The sequence below is a fragment of the Nycticebus coucang genome, chromosome 9, assembly GCF_027406575.1.
Source record: "Nycticebus coucang isolate mNycCou1 chromosome 9, mNycCou1.pri, whole genome shotgun sequence".
NCBI lineage: Eukaryota > Metazoa > Chordata > Mammalia > Primates > Lorisidae > Nycticebus > Nycticebus coucang.
The window spans coordinates 133,976,158-133,997,692 of NC_069788.1; positions in this window are offsets into that span (position 1 = coordinate 133,976,158).

Below are 21,535 nucleotides of genomic sequence, written 5' to 3' on the forward strand. Positions count from 1 at the left end.
CAAGCTCCCTTAGGTGATGATAAATTTAGTATTCCTGGCAGAGCAAAAAGGGAACCAAGTTTCACTAGTCCATTGGGAAACACTAGTCTTCTGGCTATGGACAGGGAGACATCAGACATCTGTCTCCCTGTCCAGGATTTTATATTAACCTTCCTGAAGACACAGAGACAGCCGTGGTTGCCTGATACTTATAAAGATAAGGTAGGTTGTTCCCCCTGCCACAACCTGGGGCATCCACTGCCTGGAGCTGTTGTGTCTGTGTGTTCTCTTGTGATGCTGACCCCAGTTCATTTGTCTGTCCTCCTGATATTTTATTACAAAAATTTCCAGATGGAACAGCAAGGTTGAAAGACTTTAAGAGCTGAATACTCACCTCCATATTCTATCATTTGAACATTTCTTCCATTCTCTCTTGACTTTTTTTTAATGTGCTACAGAGAAAATTAGCTTAAGTTCAAACTTGTCTAATTTTTTTGTTATGAAATTTATATAGTATATATTTACTGGATTTTGAATTGACTTACACTATTGTAGACTCCTACCATCACCTCAGGATGCCCCTGCCCAGTTGGTCCCCATCCCCAAACCCATAGAGGTAAATCACTCTTTAAACTTTTTCCTCACCATATATTAGTTTTTACCTATTTTGTTGTTGTTGTTTGTTTCCTCTTTTTGAGACAGAGTCTCACTTTTTCCCCCTTGGTAGAGCACCATGGCATCACAGCTTGTAGCAACCTAAAACTCCTGGGCTTAAGCAATTCTCTTGCCTCGGCCTTCTGAGTAGCTAGGACGACAAGCACTCGCTACAACGCCTGCCTATTATTAGAGACAGGGGTCTCTCTCTGGCTCAGACTGGTCTCGAACCAGTGAGGTCGGACAATCCACCCAACTTGACCTCCTCAGTGCTGAGATTACAGGCATGAACCACCATGCCTGGCCTGCTTTTACCTACTTTTGAATTTATATAAATGGAATCATGAAGTGTGTTGTCTTTTGTCTCTGGCTTTTTTTGTTAGACATACTGCTTTTGAGATTCGTCTGTGTTGCTGCATATGTCTATGGCATCTTTATGCCACAGAGTAGTATTTCCTTGTATGAATGTGCCACAGTGTGCTTATCCATTTTCCTGTTACTGGCTGCATGGGCTGTTTCAGGTGTGGGGCTATTATGAATAAGATGCTATTATGAAAAGAACTATATAAGTCCTTTGTCAACATATGTTTTAATTTACTTGGGGTCAGTATATAGACATGGAATTATTGGGTCATAGGGTAGTTAAACATTTAGTTTTATAAGAAATTATCAGACTGCATTCCACCAACAATGTATAAGAGTTTTAGTTGCTATCATTTATTATTTTCTGTCAACATGATTTTAGCCTTTTTGATGGAGACATATGTAGTTTCTCATTGTGGGTTAAATGAGGATTTCTTTGACTAATGATATTGAGCAAAATTTTTTCATGGGTTGTTGGCCATCTATCCATCTTTTGAGAAATTTCTCTTCAAATATTTTGCCTATGTTTTCTTTCTTTCTTTTCTTTTCTTTTTTTTTGAGACAGGACCTTACTATGTTGCCCTTGGTAGAGTGCTGTGGTGTCACAGCTCACAATGACCTCAAACTCTTGGGCTCAAGCAATTCTCTTGCCTCAGCCTCCCAAGGAGCTGTGACTACGGTCGCCCGCCACAAATGCTGGGCTATCTTTTACGTTGTTGCATTTGTCATTGTTGTTTTAACCGGCCTGGGCTGGGTTGCCAGCCTCGGTGTATGTAGCCAGCACCCTGCCCACTGAACTAGGGACACTGCCTTGTCTAGCTTTTAATTGGGTTAATTGCTGCTGAGTTGTAACGAGTTCTGTATGTATTCTAGATGACAATCCTTTGTCAGATATGGTGTTTCTAAGATATTCCTAATCTGAAAATATATCCACTGAGAGGTATCTAGTTTTTCAAAAATTTTTTAATAGTTCGCTTTATTATATAACTAATTTGTAATTTCAGATCAATGTATTGGCTTGTTAGGGGACATCATTCCTTCCTAATGTGTCATAGCCTAACATAGACCATTCCAGGTGTCAGAACATTGCCTTTCATTCAGTTTATTGATGACAGAGTATGGAATGAAAATGGACGGATAGATAGTTGCTTGTCAGAAGAGTTGTGTTAATGTTTCAACATACCCTGGTTTAAGTGGAGCCCTAGGGAAAGTTGTTCCATACACTATCTGCTTCCTCATCCAATATCATCACCAGTTCCTGTGTATCTTTTCCACTATTGACTCTGAGATGTCCTAAACCTAAAAGGTTCCCATTTAGATATATGTACATAGGAGTAAGTAAAAAGATACCTCACTCCAATTCTTACCTGTGGGATTAAATGGCCTGGAATGTGGATAATGAGCTATGGCCAAAGCCAAGATTTTTTTAAGGAGCCTTTGACAGAAACATTAAGATTAGCATCTTAGCTGGGCATGGTAGCTCACCCCTATAAGCCTCGCACTCTGGTGGCCAAGGGGGTTGGATTGCCTGAGCTCATAGGTTATGGACCAGCCTGAGCCAGAGTGAGACCCTGCCTATAAAAATAGTTGGACATTGCAGTAGGCAACTGTAATCCCAGCTACTTGGGAGGCTGAGGCAAGACAATCACTTGAGCCCAAGAGTTTGAGGTTGCTGTGAGCTGTGATGCTACAGCACTTAACGGAGGGCCACAAAGTAACACTCTGTCTCAAAAAAAAAAAAAAATATATATATATATATTAGCATCTTAATTCAAATACAGAAAAAATGATACTGGGAAAAATAAGGTCTTAACTGTGTTTAAAAATGCCCGTAAGAAGCACCTTGACTCACATCTGTAATCCTAGCGTTACCAGAATTTCTTTCTTCAGTAGGTCCTTGGTCTCAGGGGTTCAAAGAATGAACCTGCAGACAACAGATCAGTGGTTAAATAGGATTTTACTAGACAGAAAAGGGTAAAAGACCACCAGAGATTTTGGACACATCTTTTGGCAGAGGGAAAGACCCAAATGGGGAGTCTCCACATGGGTCCTTTGTCTAGAAGTATAAGGTCCTAAGGATAGCATTTATCCAGGACTTTGTAGAGGGAAACACTTTTTCAGTGTTCATGAGTGTTATTGACGAGTGAATGCAGTCCCTCCATAGGGGCAAAAGGTCAGGGGGTTCCCTTCATGAAGTTGCCTAGGGCTGGTGAAAACTTAACTAGAGTTTCCCAAGGCAGGGGCAGGAGGAAAGCCAGGAAGACTAGGTCAGCTGTTGTGCTTCGGCTTAGCTTCTCAGACTCCATCTTGCAGGCCACACTTTTCTGGCTTCAGCTCTCACCAGGGTTTCCCAAAGTGCCAGTATGGACTTTTCATCAGTCACACCATGGGAGTAAATGCTTTTTGGGGTCAGAAATGTAGATCTATTTATTTCTTGAACTTGTTGTTCCCAGTGTTTAAGTAGAATGCTACTTGGAATGTAAGCATCTCTGTATAGGTGGTATACTTACTGACTTTACCCTAACGACTGACAGGCAAGCACTTTGGCCACAAGGTTAATGGGAATACCAGCTTCAGGGCACAAATAGCAAAGCTCTTGTCTGGTTAATAAATAAAAGGGGCTGCATACAAACCTTTTGAAAGTGTGTGCCCATTCTTTAATTTTGTATGTTGCTCAGTTATGAAGAGGCAAGGAAACGCAAAATCTAAGTTTTAGGGGCAGCCTATGGGCTCATTTTGTTTGTTGGTTAGCTAACTTGTGTGTTTTTGTCTTATCTAAGCCTGTGAGAATATCTAGGAGGATAAAAAAACAAATCCCACAAGTAGGCGTGCAGTAGTTCACACCTGTGGTCCTAGCACTCTGGGAGGCCGAGGTGGGTGGATTGCCCTGAGCTCACAAGTTGGAGACCAGCCTGACCAAGAGCGAGACCACTGTTTCTAAAAATAGCTGGGCATTGTGCCAGGTGCCTGTAATCCCAACGGCTTCTAGAGGCTGAGACAGCTGGATGCCCACAGCCCAAGTCTGAGGTTGCAGTGAACTATGATGTTATTCCCTTACCCAGAATCAAAGCAGCTTTAAAGCCAGCTATAACCTGTCAACACCCTCCCTTCGCTTAAAAAGGTCCTGCCTTTCCAGGCCAAACTCATGTACACTTTCCACCTATGGACTGATGATTTTACATGTCATTCTCGTCTCCCTAAAATGTGTGAAGCCGAGCTGTAACCCAACTGTGGCAGGACCACTTGCGGGACTCAGAACCAACCTCTCTAAACTATTTTACAGAGTTTTGGGGTTGTTTTGCATTGACAAGTCACTTATTGTCACATCCATCAGTCCAAGGGCTTTTTCTTTTACATTTTGTCTTTTTCATTCACATTTTTGGACGCGATGGTGGTGGTGCTCATGGTTATCTCTGTACTGGCATAAGCCAGAGTTAATATATTTTATACCTGTGATGGGATAGCACTTACTGCTATGATCATAACCAGGCCTCACAGTATTATTTTTTAAAGCTGCTTTGACTTTCCACCTAAAGGGCATATAACCCTTTAAAGAAATGCTTGTATTGAGGTACCAGGAGTTTTTTTTTTTTTTTTTTTTGTAGAGACAGAGTCTCACTGTACCGCCCTTGGTAGAGTGCCGTGGCGTCACACGGCTCACAGCAACCTCTAACTCTTGGGCTTACGCGATTCTCTTGCCTCAGCCTCCCGAGCAGCTGGGACTACAGGCGCCCGCCACAACGCCCGGCTATTTTTTTTTTTGTTGCAGTTTGGCCGGGGCTGGGTTTGAACCCGCCACCCTCGGCATATGGGGCCGGCACCCTACTCACTGAGCCACAGGCGCTGCCCGGTACCAGGAGTTTTTGTTTTGTTTTAAATCATTTAACTGATCTTCAACCCTCACTATTTATCATCTCCCCCTGTCCCCAAAATAGTTGATCTCTGTGGAAGATCTCACATAGTTTGTTTATCTGTGAAGGTTTTCTGCTGACTGTATCTAAGATGATGAGCACCATGCATTGTTTTCCAAGATTAAAATTGTTTATGTCAGTATTAGTACATGTCCCTTCTTGTGTGAATATAGTGGGCCTCACAAAAGCTGATCTTAAGTTTCCACCGTATAGACCAGCATCCATTGCCCACCCCAGGGGTAGTGTCTTCATCTAAGCCATCATTGCCACCATCATCATCATAAATATGATATGTCCTAGAAAGTTTGGAAAGTTGCAAGGAGTAACTCATGGATAATGTTGACATTGAATGATAGATCTCAGTCTGTGAATGAGCATCTGACCAGAAAGTACTGCAAGAGAAAGAGCGGTTTCATTTCCCTTGACATGTTATTTTCCTCATAAGCAGTGTTTAATGGCTCCATATGCCCATAGACTGTCTACAGAGAGGAGACTTGGTGACCTGCCACACCACAGTTGACTCTATTCTCTGTCTTTCCCAGAAGGGTCTCAGCTGCTCTCTTGAGATGTGAGATTTATAATCTCAGAGGTGGAAAAGTATGGTGTATAGGGGGGATATGCTAGCTTTATGAGACTCAGAGTTCAAACCCCAGTGACGTGTACATTAGTAACGTGAACTCTCTTGAGTCACATCACCCTCACTGAACCCATCATTGACTTGTGTTCTCGTTCTCTTTCTTTTCTTTTCTTTTTGCTTTCTGGACAAGGCCTCACTCTGTTCCCCAGGCTACAGTGCTATAGCATCCTCATAGCTCACTGCAACCTCAAACTCGTGGCCTCAAGCGATCCTCTCATTACCAAAGGAAGAGAGTTTGGCCACCTTTCATTGTCAGCCAGATGCAGAGATTGGGATTAGGCTCACCAAACAAGACTTAGCTAGATGGCTGATACCGCCATACCTGCTGTGATGCTAACACCAAGGCCCCAGCTTACCTAAGGGCTGGGACTCTAGGATAATATTTAGAAATAAACATATCCTACATCAAGCACACAAAATGAACTCAGTGTGAGTTTAAAATGACTTGCTTTTCTTCCAGAGGCTTAAGGGACCTGGGCCCTCCTGGGATACATGCAGAATTGGCTTCCCTGGAGTTATAAATTCCATAAGCCATTTCTCTGAAGCTGTACACCCCGTGAAGCCTGAGATCAAAAAGCATGCCACCCTTCCTCAGAGATACGGGCCAGAGGGTTGACATATGTTAACAACATATTGTCAGAGGTCTATAGGTGCTCTGCCCTGAGGGAAAGACACAGTCGTTACTTCATACTGAGTAAACTGAGTGAATGCTTGAAGATATTATTCTATTAACTCTGTTCCCCTGTGGCTACTTTCTTCTTTATGATTTTGTTTACACACCTGCCCAGAGGTTAGTCAGTGTCTAGAAGAAGATTTTTACTACAAAAGTGATTGTGTTGATGTGGTAACAGGATATTTGCCTTTTAGTTGATTTCAGATAGGTAAATTGAGGTAATGGTGAAACTAATAGATAATAGATCAAGTGTGTACATGACTAGAAAGGTATAAAATCAAACCCCTAAATAAAGATCTTCGCTACATGCCATCTCATCTCGTGTAGTCCATTTCTTGACTTAATAATTACAGGAGCGAGTTTACGGTGACTGTGGCCGGCGACTGCTCCTGGGCGTTGTGGCTGTGACAGAACGCACAGCTCCTCAGTGCCACCCTTTGCGAGGGGACCAGGCCGGGTGACCACTTCAGCGCGACGCCCTCAGGACACTGGGGTTCTGCGATTCCAACCGTGAGTGTGACCTTCCTGTCCCAGCCCTGCCTGCCCAGGGGCAGCTGGTGTTCAGAGAACCGGGAGGGGGAGGTTCTGTGTTGAAAATGGAGAGTGCACTGTGTCCGAGGTCCTCACACACCGGGCGCAGAGGCCATTGGGGTTCGCGCTGGCTCGGGCTCGGCTTGGTGTGATGGGTGATGAGGATGGTGGCTGCAGGATGAAGAGCGTTCTGTCCCCTGGAGTGAGGGCTGGGTTCGTTCCTGACTTTGCCTCATGGTTGATGTCTGGGGGGCCTGTGGCATGAAGAGAGTTCAGGCCCCTCAGGTCAGGGCTCCGTTTTGGATGATAATTTGGTTCAGATGAACCTGTGGGATAGAGGGTTTGGGTCCCTAGGTGTGGCTAAAGTTAGGGTCCTGTTTAGGTGGTAATTATGGTCAGAGAGGTCTGCAAGATAAAGTTTAGGGGCGTAGGGTGAGGGTTAGGGTTAGAGATCCAGGAGGGGGTGTCCGTATGGAAAATGGAAATGGAGACCACACTGTCCACCACACTGAGGTCCTCCACACATGGGTTGCAGTGGCCGCTGGTGTGACATCCACTTAGTGGCTTTTCCACACTGAAGTGACATCAGACTGTTGGTTCCCCAGCTGTGTTGACCTGGATTTGGGTCGGGCTTGGCCTTTGCAACCAAGTTTGATGTCATCTCTGCTTTACTGACAGGGTGTTGACAAGATTGTTTGTAAAAGTTGTTACTGGTGCTGGTGACAGATGCCGGTAGTCCCAGCTACTGGGGTGGAGGCTATGGCAGGAGGATCGCTTGAGCCCGAGTTTGAGGTTGCTGTGAGCCATGACATCAGAGCACTCTACCCAGGGTGACAAAATAAGACTCTGTCTCAAAAAAAAGTCTTTTACTTCCAATTATTTCATACTTATAGGGAATGAACTCAAAATAGCAGCACAATGTGTTCTTTATCCTGCCTTTCATTTGCTATGTCAGATTTGCCACTGCATAAAGTACTATCAGGTGTTTGACCCAAAGCAGAGACATTGTCCTAGGTGGCGGCCATTGACTCCCAAATCGGGAAATATCCAGTTCCTATCTGACAGTTCAATCCTGGGGCTCACTTGGCTTCATCTCCTGCGTCTGCTCAGGGAGGTGCAAGTCCCAGCAGTCTGCCTACACCTGCTTCTCAGGCTTGTCAGTGCCACTTGCTTTACAACTGTTGCTTTGTCATTTGCTCCTGTGCGTGAGTGTGGCTGTTGTTGGACTAATGAGTCTGTCATTTAAATTAAATAATGGAAGAGTGGATAAGAGATAAAATATTTTATTTTTATTTATAGAAAAGTCAGTAATTTCAAACAGCAAGGATGTCTTTTTAAAGAGCTGTTCTTCTGGGGAGGGTGTTTGGAAGTTACTTTTTTTTATATATAGTAAAAGTAGAAGTAATGTTATTAACTAGCATAGTATATATTAAGTAGATCTCTTTGTCTATAGATTCTAAGGTTAAAAAAATTGTTTTTGTTGTTTTGGGTGGTGCCTGTGGCTCAAAGGAGCAGGGTACCGGCCCCATATACCAGAGGTGGTGGGTTCAAACCGGGCCCTGGCCAAAAAAAAAAAAAAAAAAAAAAAGAAAAAGAAAAAGAAAAGAAAAAATGCAAAAAAAATTTTTTTTGTTGTGTTTTTAAAGTGGTTATATTTTTAAAGTATTTTTATTTAGACTAAATTTATAGTTAATATTTTATTGCATGTATAGAGTGTCCTTTGTCTTTGGTATTATGGAGTCTACCAACTCTATGATAGTAGAGTTTGGAAGTGAACACAGCATTTTTAGATAATGGCATGTAGGCTTATCTGATTTCATCAGGGCTTGTCTAGTAGTGTCTAGTAGGTAGTGGTTGTTTAGGATAACAGCATCCATTATCGCTTTTTAGTTTTGTTTCTGGGTTTGTATGTATGGATTTTGGGGATTTTTTGATATGGGAACAATGGCTATGATTTCAAGTATTAATTTTGGTATCATAAGGTATTTTAGTTGGAAATTAATACAATGAGCAAAGAGACAGGAGGGCAGGCATGTTTTGTATATAGTAATATAGATAGTAATAGGAGTAACAGGAGGAGCCCCCTTCCCAATGTGGTTATTGTGTTAGGACCATCGTGTTTGTATTTTAGTGTTAAAGAATTTTTTCTTTTGAGTGATGTTTTGGATTATATTATTAATAGTTTGTATTTTTTAATTGACTGGGCATCATTAGAGAAAATAATATGTATCTTTGAAATTTTGTCATTTATGGTTATAACTTAGTAAGGTGTTGTTTAGTGTACTTTGATCTTTTAAGTTTTTTAAACTGGTCTTCATTTTGTGTTAATAGTGTTTCTAGCTTGAGAAGTAGTATTTGAGTCTTTTGTACAGGCCAAGTGGCTAATCTGAATATTAAGACTAATAGTCATAGCAGGCATTATAAAATGGTTAAGAAGACATATTTGGTAGAAATGAAGGGGTGTCTATGACTATGGCAGGTGTTGGGGAGATGTAGTTTTTGAGTATATTTATTAGGTGTGTCTGGTGAGTGTTGTACGTTTTTGTATTTGATTTATGAAAGGTGCAAGATGTGTAATAGTGTAGGGACCTCAAGTGTTAAATAAAATTTGATATATTTATTATTAGGTGAATTAAATAACTTTATACATTTTTATCTTGATGGGAGGGTAGAATGTCTGTCTTTTGAGTAATTTTTACAGTCTCAGTTAATTAAGAAGATAGAGGGATGTATTGTTCTAACTGGAGTTTGCTGTCCTTTTCTCTCTGTTGTGGTCCACGAATCCCAGTCATTGACTGTTTTAAACATTTCTTGATGAAAAGGGGGCAGCGTGAATAGTGGGCTCTGTAATCAGTTCTGTGAGGGCAGAAGTGGATATTTGTTTAGAGCAGTGGTTTTCAACCTTCTTTATCTCGTGGTGCACATGAATCTATATTTAAACTTTTGTGGCACACGTAAATTATGTTGATCAAAAAAAGAGTAAAAAAATATTGTGCTTTGAACTTCTTTTGAAAATAATGAAATTTAAAAACTATCATGGCACACCTAAGATCCTCTCACGGCACACCTGTGTGCCATGGTCAACAGGTTGACAATCACTGGTCTAGTGGTTGTTTTTATATAGGCATGTGTTTTGTTTTTGTAAATGCAGATATCTTGTGGTGACTAGTATTTGTAAGTGGATAGTCTCTAAAGTGTAGATTGTGGTTGAAAGGGACAGTGAACCGGTCCCCTCTTTAAAAAGTTTGACGATCCCTGAAACAGAAATCATTTTACCACAAAGATATTTGCACCAGAATGTTTATTCCAGCCCAATTCTTAATTGCCAAGTGATGAAAGCAACCCAAATGCTCATCAACCCACATGTGGATGAACAAATTGTGGTATATGTATACTATGGAATACTATTCATCCATAAAAAGATGGAGAGTTTACATTTTTTGTTTACCTGGATGGAAGTATAACACATTCGTCTTAGGAAAGTATCTCCAGAATGGAAAAAAATGTGTCCAGTGTACTCAGTACTATTATGAAACCAATATATAAACACTTACACACTCATATGTGTGATAAAAGACAAATATAGTCTAGTGAAGGGGAGGAGAGAGGAGGGAGAAGGGAGGGGAAGGAGGGAGGGCAATTGGCCAGAGGAGGGAGGGCATTTGGTGGGATCTCACCTAATGTGCACAATGCAAGGGTATATTTCAAATTAACTAAGAGTGTATTTTAAATGTCTTAACTCCCCCCGCAACAAATAAATAAACAAACAAACAAAAAACCAAGTAAATGAGGTAATGGTGATGTTAATCAGTTTAATTTAAGCATTCCACATCGTATATCAAATCATGACATAAATGTTTAGTTATGATTTTAATTAAAATTAATAAAAAGAGGGTGGTGCCTGTACCTCAAAGGGGTAGGGCACCGGCCCCATATGCCCAAGGTGGTGGGTTCAAACCCAGCCCCGGCCAAAATCTGCAAAAAAAAAAAAAAAATTTATTCAGCGAACTGTGAATGAACACAAGTTAACCATACATAGATCAATATTCTCTCTACGTCCCACCATTTCATTTGGATGCTTGAAATGCAATTCTGATGTCTTTGGACATGACTTACTTGCAAACTGCCTAAATGAAGCAGAAATCATTGGTTTTGTTTTTGTCTCAGTGTGTCTATTTATTGTTTGTAAAAATTACATTAATTTTTTCACTTTTTGCAAGTGTTAATAAGTAATATCTTATCAGTGTCCAGGTCTTACACAACTTTTTTCAAACTTCATCCTACGTATTTAGTATTTTTGATGGTATTGTACATGGAATTACAGTATTAACAGACTTTTCCTTTTAGAACAGTTTGATATTTACAGAGCAGTTCAGCAGATAATGTAGAGTTTTCAAATACCCCCTGCACAGATGTCATGTAATCCTTACATTAACAACTTTTATGGTAAATTTGTTTTAATTAACAAACCAATATTGATAACATCATTAAGTATCCATTTGTGGGAGGAAGATCACGGATAGAAAGTGCCACTTTCATCACATTGTATCAGGATACATACTGTCAACATGATCTATGACTCTTGACATGGACCTTGCTCATCTGGCTGCCATAGTGTTTGTGTGATTTCTCCAATGTCAAGCTATTCTTTGTTCCCTCTTCCATCACATGCTCATTGGAAGGAAGTCAGTATGTCAAGCCCACACTTATGAAATGGGGCGTTGTGGTCCCGAGTATTAGGGTACAATATCTACACCATTTATTGAAAATGAAAGATTTCTCTCTTCTCCCCCACTTATTAATTTATCTGTGTAGTAAATATCTATGGACTCAAAGATGTTTAGCTTATGTTATGAGTTATAATTCTATACTCCATTTTTGTTGCTTAAGTCGTTAAAGCTTTTGCCCTTGAGAGCTTGTTCTGCTGGTTTTGTTTGTACTGTCGTGTTGAAATACGATACTGATAGATGGTATTGTGGTTTGGGGTTTTGCTTTGTTTTGTTTTTAAGCACTTTTGAGTAATGTTAATCAAGGCTGAATAAAATAGTTTGCGATTTAGAACTTTTTCATTTTTTATTTATTTGCATTCTTCAAGTTTAGAACAGCAGAAAACCCATTTGGAATAGGTAAAACAAAGTACTTCAGTGGCTCAGGGGAAACAAAGTCCACCGGTCAATCAGGCATAGCTAGATCAAGGTAAACCATGTAAGAACCCAATCTCTATTCTCTCCTCCACCCCAATCTCTTTGATTTATGTTCTGTTGTATTGGCTTCTGTTTGGCCAGTTTCCCTCCAGGGATGGCTCCACTGCATATTTTAAGCCTTAGAGTTGTAACGTCATCATGGAAAGAAAGAGGATTTTACTTTCAACACGTGCATAGAAGTCTCCGAATTGAAACTTTGCCCTGTCTTGGGCACATATACGCTCTTGAACCAGATGCTGTCGTGGAGGGAATTGAATTCTCAGATCAGCCAGGTCCAGTCACCAGCCCAGATGAATCTCATTGAGGTCAGCCCCTGTGAAGCGTTGGGACTGAGCATAGTGGACGTTCCCTGATGAAATAAGGCTTCCAATACCAGCTGATAGGAGTAGATGCTGGGCAGGTGACAAACAGAAGCCCTCACGGGTGATGATCAGCATGCACATGTTTTGGTTTGCCTCTTCTGCACTGCAATAGAATTCTTCGTCCTTATTTCTCCTCCTTCAGGCTAGAAGTCATACCAAATTCATTTGTGGATACCTTCTTTCTCTTCTTTCCAGATTCATCTTCAGTGTTTGGAAAGTGACCAATCCTGGAACAATGAATCCTTGTTCTGATGAATGAATTTTTTACATGCATGACGCATCGATTGGTGTGTGTAAATAATGAAAATACAATAAATCCATAAACACAAGATAATCTGAGAAACGAATATTATATAATCTGATGAATGTGATCCTCTTCTTGTTTCTGAAAGACTAATTATTTTACATATCTGCTGATAATCATGTCTGAGTCTTATACAGCACATCTTAGTTGCCAGCATTTTCTATCTGGTCATTTAATCTTTATAACAATCCACTGAAGTATAGATGCCTTTACAGTCCCATGTTTCAGTAAGATGAATGCCTCAGTAAGAGTGAGAGCTGGGCCTATGAAGGTGGGGAGTCTGGATGGAGTCCACATTCTTTTTTTTTTGCAGTTTGTGGCCGGGGCTGTGTTTAAACCCACCACATCTGGTATACGGGACCGGTGCCCTACTCCTTTGAGCCACAGGTGCTGCTGGATTCCACAGTCTTTACCACTATGCATTCCTGTCAGGCACTGAGCTGAAGCCTGCCATGTGAGTAGGACAGAGTCTCCCATTTTAAAGACTTGTGCAAGCAGGAGGCAGACAGGGTGTGCATACACATGAAAAGTGCTTGTAGTCAGAACAGCCCTGAAGGGGAGCTGTGTCTTGGTCCATATCACTAAAAGATATTGCATGAGGGCCTGCTCACGTACTGAGGCTGTAGTGGGGCAAGGTGATGTACTTAGAACCTCCCAATGTCATATTGTGTGGTGAATGCTTTACTATGTTTATGCTAAGGTTGGATTAATGTTGACATAGGACTGACTAGTCTTATGATTAGATTACATATCAGAAATGGTTCTTATGAGCATGTAATTGTTTATATATTGATTTCTTATGACCTTAATAACTGGCACACTAGGATGCAATGTATGGTGTACATTGGATATTTATTTTTCCATTCTTGCAACACTTTACTAAGAAGAATGTATTTCAACTTCATCCAGGTAAATGTGAATGATGTAGAGTTTAATAAAAGACTAATATAGTCCAGTTCAGAAGTAGAGGGAAGCAAGGTGTGGGCATTTGGCAGAAGGAGGGAGAGAGTGAGGCAGGATCTCACTTAATGTGCACATTGTCGGGGTGTAGAACACATCCTTTGAGGGGCTCTTCAACAAAGTTCTTCAGGAAATTTACCCTGAAATGGGAACAATGTAACCTCATATTGTAACCTAATAGTATTTTAAAAAAATATAAAAAACATACTAAAAATAAAAGAACTGAGGAAGATAATTTGCTACTTACTGGTTGTTTCCTAAGGATCAAATACAAAATTGAAAGATAAAGGCGTTGCATCTGAATGTGAACATTTTAATTATTTGTATTATCAATTGTGAGTCTAGGCTTTGGGAGATAATAAGGCAAATTCCATGTCAGAGGAACAGTGATTCCGTTCATTTGCACCTCATGTCAATATGACACCAATGGGACAATATTTCTGACCCCTCTGCCTTTTACAGAGAAACAAACTGGATCATACTTTGATAAAACCCAAACTGATGGGAGCATATTCACAGATACACTTCAATGACTGCTGATCTGTGGTTCAGAAGAACATGTGTGGGTTGAGGGGAGAGAGAGCTTAGGTATATGATGTTGAAAATAATTTTCTCTTGTTTTAGTGTACTTAGTGGCAAAGGTCATCATCAGCTGGGGATGGTTGTTAATCCCGAGCGTTCTGATTTCTTTCCTCATATACTAACAAAGGGAACTTGGCATTCATCTGTTCCTGATGGAATTCTGCACTCAGGTGGTGGCTTTCAGCAGCAGGTTCTGTTAGAAAAAAAAAGGAAAGAAAAGATTATATTACAGAAATGAGCTCAAAGCTAAGCTAACTCCTCACTTCTCTAAGGATGGTATGTGGACCAGCAGCCTCCACATCACCTCAGAACTTTATAGAAATGCAGAATTTCAGCCCCACCTCAGAGCTACTGAACCAGAATGTACCTTTTATGAGATTCCTAGGAGATGTCTGAACACAGTAAAATTGGAGCTAAAGTAAAAATAGAAAGTCAGCAGTTGGATTTGTCAGTATCATCTGATGAATCCTGATTGTCCTTAGCGGCTGAAGCAGTTTATCTTTATCTGGCAGCCTGGACATTCAGATTCCGTTCAGCCTGAGATCCTGGCACATGATTAGAAAAGGCTAGCCTGACCACCAAAGAAGGGCAGAGATTCCTTGCAACACAGGCCCACGCAATCTGGGGCTCCTGGCTATCCTAATGTGGTCAGGGTTGAGAGGTGGAAACAGCAGAAGCCCCTCAGGCAGCAGAAAGAAAAACCGCTTGGGGCCAGGCACTGGAGTAAGCAGTGAGCTCTCCAGGAGCTTGGTGAGCAAGCCACCCCTGGAATGGGAGGAGAATAGTACCCTCTGCTGACAGTGCTGGACATCCCTGCTTCTGGCAAAGGAAAACTGTTTCATAGGTCCAGGTCCATTGTCATAGAGCAGGCAATGAAGCATGAATTTGGAGCTGATAGGCAATACCTTAATAACAGCACAATAGGATGCATTTAACCAGTTTCCCATTAGCGGACGTGTTGGTGTTTCCCGTTTTTCACCATTCTCAACAATGTTGCTATGAGTGACCATAGGCATACAGATTCTCACACTTGAATGATTATTTCATGAGAATTTGAAATTGCAGAGAGGGACATGAGGGGTTTTGCATCCCATTCTAGTGTTAATCAAGTAAGTCCTGGGCTGAAGTTTGCTGGTGAAAACATAGAAATCAGCAGCTGCCCAGATTACTTAGGGATGCTCAAAGGCCTTAGTGGGAGTTAGGCAATGTTGCTTTTTTTTTTTTTAAGATTCACTGTAGATAAAAGAAGAAGAGTTATTTACTAAATCCTCATAGGCCCCAGGTTTCCTCTTTCATCTCTGAATGATCTTAGCCATTGGGGGCTCTCCCAGGATAACACACCCCTAGCCTGCCACACCAGAGGACCATCATAGCTCCTTCAATTCCTTCTTTGTTTGGTACCTGAAGAGCCTATTTTTCACCCTTGGGAATATTTCTATATTTGTCTTGTGCTATTTGAAACACGTACAGGTGTTTGTACAGAGAACCAGGAGGTCCAAAAGGCCCTGTTTCCTGCATGGAAGGCATGTCCATCCTTCCTTTCTTTGCCCCCCTTTATCCTCAACATGTCCTCACCCAGAAATCCCTTCAGTTCAGCCTATGGGTGGTCACTGCTTGAAGACATACTTTAATCCATTCATCAGCTAAGCACCCTCATTATGCCAGGCAATCCGTACACGGATCCTGAAGGACAGATGCTGTTGCCTCCATTTTGTACACATGGAAACTATGGGTAAAAGCCTAAACGACATCTGAGGTGCAGTGTTTGACTGTGACACCAGATTCCCCAGTGGAAGCCCAACGCATGGCCACGTTTTAGAAAATATTGCAATTACTGGAAGGGGGAAAGGGCCAGTGGGATTCTGTCCTGACTCAAAAGGCCTCACTGTGCCGTGCCTATGGTCTCTGGTGGCTTCTAAGGAAGTCCTTCCCTGTTAGTTCTGGCCCAGGTGGGGGCTTCCTCCAGTGACCCTTCCCATGGTCGCCCGAACACCTGTTCACACATACAGAGGGTCTTTCCTAAGTCTTTGTTTCTCAGAGGCACCGTTGTGTTTGGAGTTCTTGATACAGCCAGGTGTTCCTAGTCAAGGTGCGGTGCTTCCTTCCAAGAGTCAGGCCCTTCTGGCATGGTTCACCTCTTAGAGATGTTACCGGGCAGAGATTAACAACAAGCAGTGAAGGTTTCACCAACCTTTCCTGAGCATCAGGCGGAAGTACAGGATGGGGACCACCCACCTATGTCTTTGATTATTGCTTCCCTGAAGAGCCAGTCATCCGTTACTTTTGTTAACTTACATATTTTTCCCAATTTCAGATTCACACAGAACACACACAAAAATACATCCACAAAGACCCCGAAACGTCATCGCAATATGTAACCAAGACGATCTTCAAACTATTCTTCTCTCCTTACAATTATTAGTAACTGTTTGGTATGTTGTTTTGGATTTTTAAAATTTTAATGGACTATTTCCTGGGCAAAGTCAGGTGCTCAGCAAAATTGAACAGAAAGTATAGGGAGTTCCATACGGCGCCTGTCCCCACTCACTCAGAGCCTTCAGACTACCAACATCCCCCACTGGAAAGGCACATCTGGAACAATTGAATAATGTACATTGATATGCCCTTATTATCCAAAGTCATAGCTTACATCAAGGCAACAACTTGATATTGTACATTCTCTGAGTTTGGACACATGTCGTGTATCCACCACTATAGTATCATACCGAGTAGTTTCACTGCTCTAAATATTCTTTGTGCTCTGTCTGTTCTTCCCAACCTTCCCCACAACCCCTGGCAACTACTAATCTTTTCACTGTCTCTAGTTTTATTTTTTCCAGAATATCATATTTCAGCTAGTATGGCACATAGCAATTTCAGAGTGGCTTGTTTGTATTTTTAAAATGTTTTGTGCCTAAGCTTACATGACTGTTCGTGTATTATATATTCATTAACTAGTGATAATATCAAACACAGTTTAGCAACTTTCTTCCATAAAAAGTAAGTCTTCTCCATATTTTCTCAACAGTATGAACAAAGATTAGGGTATCAACCACAATCGTCACTAACCGACTTGAACATTTACTGTGCCATGTACTGTTCTACTGTAACTGTTTTCCACCTGTAATGTGGACTGTATTGTGCCCCCCTGAAGAGCATATGTTGACGTGCTAACCCTCAGTATGTCAAACTGTGACTGTACTTAGACAAAGGACCTTTAAGGAGGTATTGAAGTTACAATGAGGTCATTAGGGTGAACTCTAATCCAACGTGACGGTTGTCCTTAAATACGGTGGAGATTAGGACATGAACACACAGACACACACAAAGGAATGATTATGTGAAGAGGGATGAAGAAGACAGCCATGTATAAGGCAGGGAGAGGGCTTCGGAGGAAGCCAATCCTGCGGTCACGATCTTGAACTTCCAGCCTCCAGAACTCTAGGAAAATAATTGTTCATGCCACCAGGTCCGTAGTACTTTCTTATGACTTCTCTAGCACACTACTACAATGTGTAACATTTATTCTTGCCGTAGCCTCAAAAGGCAAGTACTACTGTCTGCGTTTTATAAGAAGAAACCTGAGGCCCAAGGAATTTTATAAGAAGATAAATAACTTGCCCACGATCCACCACAGTGTAATACCCAGCTACCAGGATATGCTGTGCTACCATAAAAATCCCCAAATCTTAGGTGGTTAACACAACAAACGGTTACCACTGACTGATGTGGACAGTGTATCAAGGGTTGGTGAGGGGTACTTCTTCCTAGTTTCTCAGGGTCCCAGGCTCATGGGCCCTTCATCCCAACCTGTTTCCACAGGCTCCTGAGATGAGGGAAGGGAACATGGTGAACCTATGTTGATTCTGAAGTTTCTGCCTTCTCATTATTTCTTCTTACATTTCCCCTACTAAGGCAAGTCATTAGGGCACATCTGTCTTCAAAGGGCTAAAGGAAGGAAGCATAACCCCACCACGTGCCCAGAAGGAGAGGAAAACCAGGATGTTTATGGATAGTGTCATGGTAGGTACACAGGGCAAGCAAGCTCAGGGTGAACATGTCTTCCCCGATACAGGCGGGGCAGTGTGGGGCAAAACATTCTCTTCACCTGGAGAGAGGTCTGGTCTCTGGCTTCAGCTACTGGGAGGAAATCTCAAGGTCCCTGGAGTGTCCTGCCTCATCACAACATCGTTATCTGCCTGGGGGCTTTAGCCATGAGACAGTCTAAGAAGGTGATGTATGTTGGGGGCTTTGGGACATGCCATATGACTTCTGACCTCCTGAGGGGCTGAAGGCTAATGGTCAGCTACACACACACAATGTGATCAAGTTCACAAAAAAGCCTGAACACTTGGGGATCGACTGAGCTTCCTGGGTTGGCGGGACTCTGTGTGTACTGCCTCACCTTGTTGATACTAGGAGGGGAACGTGTTCCCAGGACACGAGACTGCACATCTGGACCTGCTCCAGATTCTGCTCTAGGTGTCTCTTACTTCCGCAGTTCCAATATGCATCCTTTCACTCTAAGAAACTATACTCACTAATGTAACACTTTCCAGAGTTCTGTGAGTCATTTGGTCTTTTCGACCAAAAAGGTGGTTGTGGGAGCCCCTAAATTAATAGCCAGCTGGTCTGAAGTGAGGGTAGCCCTGGGATCCCCTGAACATCTAAGTATTCATCTTTTCCTTTTTTTATTTTTATTTTCATTTTTTAAATATTTATACTTAACATAACACTTTATCCTATTGCTCTGCTGAGACTTTTCCTCCATTTAGAGAAGAGAACCCATCTTTTAGTGGTTGCCACTTCCCTCTTTCCAAATTAGGTATAATTTGACATAGGAGAATTACAAAATTTACTTTTCAGTGATACAATCCAATTTAATTTTTTATACAGCTTGAAACTGAGGGTTACAATACATATATTTGAAAATAAAATGACATCTTTTCCCATAACTTATTCTGAACAGTAAAAATTAACTTTATGTACCTGACCGTCAACTTCCATGCAAATGAAGAAGCAACATTGTCAAACAATATATCAGTATTCCCAATGATGGTTATTACTGAGGGTTCAATTTCTGACTATTTATCTTACAAAGTTAAAATTTGTTCTCAGAATTTTGTTTTTAAAAACCTGCCTTTTGGAAGTGCTTTATTTCTTCAGGGTGATGGCAACGTAAATTGTGAAAACAATGTGTAAGGTGTCAAAGATAGTATAAAAATACATACAGATACACAAATATGATCAATATTCCTGTTTTTTTCTGATTCCAAAAGCAGATATCTAGCCATCTTCCTTAAATGGTATCGAAAATCTCCAAAGAGCATCTAGGTAACTGGAATATGCAAAACCACTCTATAAGAAACAGATAAATTGGAAGTAGGGCTTCTGTCACAAACAGGATGGCTATAAAGCAAACAATCTATGGAAACATTCATATGTTGGAAGTGGCGACAGAAACACAGGTATTTTTCTTGTTGTTTTAAGAACAGCTATTCTGATTTTTATAACCCTAAATTCTAATACATCAAACAAAAGGTATTAACATTTCACTTAAGATCACTCAGCACCCTCAGCTTTCAAAGAAATATAGTAAACACCTTAAAACCATGAAAATAGTGTTAAAAAACTATATTCTAAATTAGTATGTGACCCCAAATGTTGGTCTTCTTAACAGGTGATGGGCAAAATCCCAATCGTAGGACAATCTTCAGAAAAGTTGGCACGACACTCATATTCACTCTTCTCCCAAAGAGGATGGGCATGACAGTGGGGCTCCTGGGCCTAAGCATTTGATTGTAGTATAAAGCAGGAAAGGGGAAATGACCGGACAGGGCTCTCGGATGGGAAATCACTAAGATACAGCCTGAAAGTACGGCTCAGGAAGGTCGATTTTGTAACTTAGAGTGTGGGTGAGGTAGCCCCCAGTGAGGTCTCATAAGTGGAGGGTAACACTCCCTCATCCCTTGTAGGATTTCATTGTTTGAAAATGATCTTGAAGTTCAGCTTTATCTTGGAGACCACAGTATGTGCTGCCTTTGCCATTTTCCTCCTGCCATTTCTCAGTCAGTGTCTCATCTCCGGTTCTCTCTGGCAGTTTGGCCCCTAAGAGCTTGGTGGCAAAAGACTGTTAGCATGGCAGAGCCAGACGTGAGCTACTTCCCTCCAGGAAGGCAAAGCTCTTAGAGCCAGCAGGACACCTAGGCCCGCTGTCTGCTGCCTCCTACCCCACCTCCCTGGTGGCCTCATGGGGCCATTGTCTGCCTCTCCGAGATTATATGTGGGTGGCCTTGTCCTGTGATATTTGTGTGACGCTCATGCCTATGAATGTGGACAGGGAAGAATTGAATTGTATGAGTGTTGGCATGTTGGGAGTGCCAGGCTCAACTGCTTCAAGTTTACGGGCACCCAGCTGTCACTGGAAAGTATGTACTCCCCACCTCCCCACCCCCACCATCCAGGTCTGCCAGCCCTTAAAGGCAAAAACCTTTTGAAATTCAGGGTCAGCACTTGCAGCCAGACAGTGGTTGTACTGTCCACCTTCAGATAGCTGGGCCCCAGAAAACTTGAAGCAGTTAAGTCCCAACATGCCGCCACTCATACAATTCAATTTCTCCTCAAACATAGGCAGGAGCATCAGACAAGTAACAGGACAAGGCCTCCTGCATATCATCTTGGAGAGGCAGACAACGGCCCCATGAGGCCACCAGGGAGGTGGGGTAGGAGGCAGCTGACAGCAGGCGTGGGTGTCCCGTCTGCTCTAAGATGAGAGCTTTGCCCTCATGGAGGGAAGTGGCTCACCCCTGGCTCTGCCATGCTAACAGTCTTTTGCCAGCAAGCCTTTAGGGGCCAGGTGGCAGAGAGGTTGGGAGATGAGGTCTTGACTCGGAATAGACAGGAGGAAAATGGCAAAGGCAGCACACACTGTGATTATATCCTACAAGGGACAAAGCAGCAGGAAATGGAGAAAGAGTCCTCTAAGGCAGTGGTTCTCAACCTGTGCGTCGTGACCCACAAGAACTGTATTAGAGGGCCACGGCTTTAGGAAGGTTGAGAACCACTGCCCTAAGGGAACTCAGGGAAGAGAGCCACTTCTGATAGCCAAGCCAAGTAAGGAAATGTTTTAGGGATAAGAAGTCTTTCCCAATCCTATCAAATGCACAGACATCCAAGTAGGCTGCACTTTGTAGCTGCCAGCAAAGATGGCTCTCAGGGATTAGTTTTGGCAGCAGGGCCTGGGGTTAGTTTTGGCTTTTTAGCTGGGGGCGCGGCTGCAGAGTTTCCACAGCTTGGGGGAAGGCGTCGCTTGGGAGCTCGGCGTCGTGGCCCATCAGTGGCCCTATATGCACTCTGGGGACTGGCTCCTGGATTT